Here is a 6,168-nt window from a genome sequence, read left to right on the forward strand (position 1 = left end):
ATGTTGACCTTTTGCCCTTTGTTCACGTTAAAAATACAAGGTCGTTGAAGAAAATGAAATAAGATGTAAATCCTCTTGAAATTTCGAGTCACTGTGGTTGAAAATTGGGAATTTTATAAATGCGGCCTTTGTGGACCTTTTGTCCGGTGTTTACCGTTTATCCAAAGATGACCACAAAACTAATCATTGGTTGAATTCAGTGACTCATCTGCAAATGCCCTGCAAATATCAAGTTAATCATTTTCAAAATGAGGATTTTTGAAATTCAGCCCATTTTTACCTTTTGGCGTATGTTGACCTTTTGGCCTATGTTCAACTTAAAAATAAAAGTTCGTTGAAGTAAATGAAATAAGATGGAAATCCTCTTGAAATTTAAAGTTAATTGGATGAAAATTGGAAATGTTATAAATGTGGCCTTTGTTCACCTTTTGTCCGATGTTTACCTTTTATCCAAAGATGACCTCAAAACTAATCATTGGTTGAATTCATTGAACGCGTCTGCAAATGTTCTTCAAATTTGAAGTCAATTCGATGAAAATTGAGAATTTTAGAAATTCGGCCTATTTTGACCTTTTGGCCTCTGCTGACCTCAAGCATCATTCCTGGTTGAATTCATTGACCTGATCGGCAAATCCTATTCAAATTTGAAATCAATCGGGTGAAAATTGAGGGTTTTTGAATTTAAAAAGTTGTTGAATTTTTCGACTGTGATGTCCTTTTGTGATTTCGACCTCAAAAATAAGTTGCATTCTATTTGTCCACCAACTCATTGGTTGGTGAAGGTTTGTGAAGATCGGTTTAAAACTCTGATCTGCAGTCGATTAATGGTGAGCCGACATTCAAACAAACGAAAGCGATCAACGTGGATGTCAAAATATATATTTTTTTAACCAAGTGACAAATCAAAAAACGAACTGCCGAGCCCAAAAACATACTTGGGAAAAATTTGTTTTTTACTCAGTGAGAACAACGTTGACCGATTAATATCGTTGGATAATCTTCGATTTTGCAAGGAAAATAAAAGAAATGGACAGAGAGGGGAAAAACAAAACCCACTTCTGTTTCGGGTGGAACAATTCAGTGGATAAACAATTTGGTGATTTTGCAATCTCGACACTTGGTTCTTCAGCGATGTATTCAGGAGCCTTTTTCATTCTTGAAAGTTTTGAAAATGTTCGAGAATAAAAGTTTTGGCTTTCAAAGGCGTTTGGCTTCATTCGAAAGTTGCTTTTCAATTCATCATTTTGAACACATTTGTTTGCAGCGGCCATTTCTTTCTGTCCCATTCCTACATATAGAGTAATCCTGACAACATACTCAGACAGCCTCGTTAGCGCAGTCGGCAGCGTGTCAGTCTCATAATCTGAAGGTCGTGAGTTCGATCCTCACACGAGGCATGATTTTTTTTTTTCCTCATGAATGACAAAGTCAAGAAGAACTGGAAAGGCGATAAGGATGCCCTTCTTCAACAAGTCAGTTGTTGACCTTGGGCCGATGTTGACGTTTTGGTCCATGTTGACCTCAAAAATATTGGGAGATTCAATTGAGAAACATGCTGTGTAAATACTCTTTAAATATCAAGTTAATCGTATTCAAAATGAGGATTCTTGAAATTCGGCCCATTTTGACCTTTTGGCGTATGTTGACCTTTTGCCCTATGTTCACCTTAAAAATAAAAGGTCATTGAAGTAAATGAAATGAGATGTAAATCCTCTTGAAATTTTATGTCAATTGGATGAAAATTGGGAATTTTATAGATTCGGCCTTTGTTGACCTTTTGTCTGATGTTTACGTTTTATCCAAAGATGACCTCAAAACTAATCATTGGTTGAATTCAGTGAACGTGTCTGCAAATGTTCTTCTAATTTGAAGTAAATTCGATGAAAATTCACAATTTTAGAAAGTTGTCCGGTGTTGACCCTTTGGCCTATGTTGACCTCAAAACGAAACATTGGTTGAATTCAGTAACTCGTCTGTAAATGCTCTTCAAATTTCACTTCAATTGTTGGAAAATTGAGGATTTCGAAATTTGGCCTATTTTGACCTTTTGGCCTCTGCTGACCTCAAGCATAAGTCCTTGTTGAATTCTTTGACCTCATCAGCAAATCCTATTCAAATTTGAAATCAATCGGGTGAAAATTGAGGGTTTTAGAAATTAAAAAGTTGTTGAATTTTTGGAATGTGATGTCCTTTTGTGATTTCGACCTCAAAAATATTTTGCGTTCTGTTGGTCCACCAACTCACCGGTTGGGGAAGTTTTGTGAAGATCGGTTTAAAATTGTGATCTGCAGTCGATTAACGCTGAGTGGACATTCAAGCAAACGGAAGCGATCAACGTGGATATCAAAAAAGTATTTTTTTTTTACCAAGTGACAAATTAAAAAACTAACTGATGAGCCACAAACACACTTGACAAAATTTGTTTTTTTCCCAAGTGAGAACAAAGTCGACCGACTGATATCGTTGGAAAATCTTCGATTTTGCAAGTTTACTCAAACAAGTGGACAGACAGGGGAAAAACAAAACCCACTTCTGTTTCGGGTGGAACAATTCAGTGGATGAACAATTCGGTGATTTTGCAATGTCGACACTTGGTTCTTTACCGATGTATTCAGGAGCCTTTTTCATTCTTGTTAGTTTTGAAGATGTTCGAGAATAAAAGTTTTGGCTTTCAACGGCTTTTGGCTTCATTCGAAAGTAGCTTTTCAAATCATCATTTTGAACACATTTGTTTGCAGCGGCCATTGCTTTCTGTCCCATTCCTACATATAGAGTAATCCCGAAGAAATGCTCAGACAGCCTCGTTGGCGCAGTCGGCAGCGTGTCAGTCTCATAATCTGAAGGTCGTGAGTTCAAATCTCACACGAGGCATTCGTTTTTTTTTTTACCTCATCAATGACAAAGTCAAGAAGAACGAGAAAGGCGATGAGGATGCCTTCTTTCCTAAGTTCGTTGTTGACATTGGGCCGATGTTGACGTTTTGGTCCATGTTGACCTCAAAAATATGGGGAGGTTGAATTCAGTGACATGATGTGTAAATGCTCTTGAAATATCAAGTAAATCGTATTCAAAATGAGGATTTTTGAAATTCGGCCCATTTTGACCTTTTGGCATATGTTGACCTTTTGTCCTATGTTCACCTTAAAAATACAAGGTCGTTGAAGAAAATGAAATAAGATGTAAATCCTCTTGAAATTTCGAGTCAATGGGTTGAAAATTGGGAATTTTATAAATGCGGCCTTTGTGGACCTTTTGTCCGATGTTTACCTTTTATCCAAAGATGACCTCAAAACTAATCATTGGTTGAATTCAGTGACTCGTCTGCAAATGCTCTTCAAATTTCACGTCAATCGGAAGAATATTGAGGATTTCGAAATTTAGCCTATTTTGACCTTTTGGGCTTTGGTGACCTCAAGCATCATTACTCGTTGAATTTATTGACCTGATCGGCAAATCTGATTCAAATTTGAAATCAATTGCTTGAAAATTGAGGGATTTTGAAATTAAAAAGTTGTTGAATTTTTTGACTGTGATGTCCTTTTGTGATTTCGACCTCAAAAATAAGCTGCATTCTGTTGGTCCACCAACTCACCGGTTGGTGAAGTTTTGTGAAGATCGGTTTAAAATTGTGATCTGCAGTCGATTAATGGTGAGCGGACATTCAAACAAACGAAAGCGATCAACGTGGATGTCAAAATATATATATATATATATATATATATATATATATATATATATTTTTTTTTTTTTTAACCAAGTGACAAATTAAAAAAACGAACTGACGAGCCCAAAAACATACTTGGGAAAAATTTGTTTTTTACTCAGTGAGAACAAAGTTGACCGATTAATATCGTTGGATAATCTTCGATTTTGCAAGTTTAATCAAAGAAATGGACAGACAGGGGAAAAACAAAACCCACTTCTGTTTCGGGTGGAACAATTCAGTGGATGAACAATTCGGTGATTTTGCAATCTGGACACTTGGTTCTTCAGCGATGTATTCAGGAGCCTTTTTCATTCTTTAAAGTTTTGAAAATGTTCGAGAATAAAAGTTTTGGCTTTCAAAGGCGTTTGGCTTCATTCGAAAGTTGCTTTTCAATTCATCATTTTGAACACATTTGTTTTCAGCGGCCATTTCTTTCTGTCCCATTCCTACATACAGAGTAATCCTGAAAACATGCTCAGACAGCCTCGTTAGCGCAGTTGGCAGCGTGTCAGTCTCATAATCTGAAGGTCGTGAGTTCGAACCTCACACGAGAAATGAGTTTTTTTTACCTCATGAATGACAAAGTCAAGAAGAACTGGAAAGGCGATGAGGATGCCCTTCTTCAACAAGTCAGTTGTTGACCTTAGGCCGATGTTGACGTTTTGGTCCATGTTGAGCTCAAAAATATTAGGAGGTTGAATTCAGTGACATGATGTGTAAATGCTCTTGAAATATCAAGTTCATCGTATTCAAAATGAGGATTTTTGAAATTCGGCCCATTTTGACCTTTTGGCCTATGTTGACCTTTTGTACAATGTTCACCTTAAAAATACAAGGTCGTTGAAGAAAATGAAATAAGATGTAAATCCTCTTGAAATTTCGAGTCAATGTGTTGAAAATTGGGAATTTTATAAATGCGGCCTTTGTGGACCTTTTGTCCGGTGTTTACCTTTTATCCAAAGATGACCAGAAAACTAATCATTGGTTGAATTCAGTGACTCATCTGCAAATGCTCTGTAAATATCAAATTAATCATTTTCAAAATGAGGATTTTTGAAATTCAGCCCATTTTGACCTTTTGGCGTATGTTGACCTTTTGGCTTATGTTCACCTTAAAAATAAAAGTTCGTTGAAGTAAATGAAATAAGATGTAAATCCTCTTGAAATTTTAAGTCAATTGGATTAAAATTGGAAATTTTATAAATGTGGCCTTTGTTGACCTTTTGTCTGATGTTTACCTTTTATCCAAAGATGACCTCAAAACTAATCATTGGTTGAATTCATTGAACGCGTCTGCAAATGTTCTTCAAATTTGAAGTCAATTCGATGAAAATTGAGAATTTTAGAAATTCGGCCTATTCTGACCTTTTGGCCTCTGCTGACCTCAAGCATCATTCCTGGTTGAATTCATTGACCTGATCGGCAAATCCTATTCAAATTTGAAATCAATCGGGTGAAAATTGAGGGTTTTTGAAATTAAAAAGTTGTTGAATTTTTGGACTGTGATGTCCTTTTGTGATTTCGACCTCAAAAATAAGCTGCATTCTGTTTGTCCACCAACTCACCGGTTGGTGAAGTTTTGTGATTATCGGTTTAAAATTGTGATCTGCAGTCGATTAATGGTGAGCGGACATTCAAACAAACAAAAGCGATCAACGTGGATGTCAAAATACATATCTTTTTTTAACCAAGTGACAAATTAAAAAACGAACTGACGAGCCCAAAAACATACTTGGGAAAAAAAATTTTTTTACCAAGGGAGAACAAAGTTGACCGATTAATATCGTTGGATAATCTTCGATTTTGCAAGGAAAATCAAAGAAATGGACAGACAGGGGAAAAACAAAACCCACTTCTGTTTCGGGGGGAACAATTCAGTGGATGAACAATTCGGTGATTTTGCAATCTCGACACTTGGTTCTTCAGCGATGTATTCAGGAGCCTTTTTCATTCTTGAAAGTTTCGAAAATGTTCGAGAATAAAAGTTTTGGCTTTCAAAGGCATTTGGCTTCATTCGAAAGTTGCTTTTCAATTCATCATTTTGAACACATTTGTTTTCAGCGGCCATTTCTTTCTGTCCCATTCCTACATACAGAGTAATCCTGAAAATATGCTCAGACAGCCTCGTTAGCGCAGTCGGCAGCGTGTCAGTCTCATAATCTGAAGGTCGTGAGTTCGAACCTCACACGAGGAATGAGTTTTTTTACCTCATGAATGACAAAGTCAAGAAGAACTGGAAAGGCAATGAGGATGCCCGTATTCAACAAGTCAGTTGTTGACCTTGGGCCGATGTTGACGTTTTGGTCCATGTTGACCTCAAAAATATTAGGAGATTCAATTGAGAAACATGCTGTGTTAATACTCTTTAAATATCAAGTTAATCGTATTCAAAATGAGGATTCTTGAAATTCGGCCCATATTGACCTTTTGGCGTATGTTGACCTTTTGCCCTATGTTCACCT

The 6,168-nt window shown here is 36.6% G+C and overlaps 2 non-coding genes across 2 annotated transcripts; both read left to right on the forward strand.

Moving 5' to 3' along the window:
• The first annotated feature begins 1,324 nt into the window (after nucleotides 1-1,324).
• TRNAM-CAU (transfer RNA methionine (anticodon CAU)) lies at nucleotides 1,325-1,397 on the forward strand. Its single transcript has one exon. It is a non-coding gene; the product is annotated as a tRNA-Met (tRNA).
• A 1,401-nt stretch (nucleotides 1,398-2,798) lies between these two features.
• On the forward strand, nucleotides 2,799-2,871 carry TRNAM-CAU (transfer RNA methionine (anticodon CAU)). The gene has a single exon. It is a non-coding gene; the product is annotated as a tRNA-Met (tRNA).
• Nucleotides 2,872-6,168: the final 3,297 nt, after the last annotated feature.

This window comes from Eptatretus burgeri, unplaced genomic scaffold, assembly GCF_056783735.1.
Source record: "Eptatretus burgeri isolate ZD-2024b unplaced genomic scaffold, Ebu_testis_v1 Ebu_testis_scaffold_206, whole genome shotgun sequence".
Taxonomy (NCBI): Eukaryota; Metazoa; Chordata; class Myxini; order Myxiniformes; family Myxinidae; genus Eptatretus; species Eptatretus burgeri.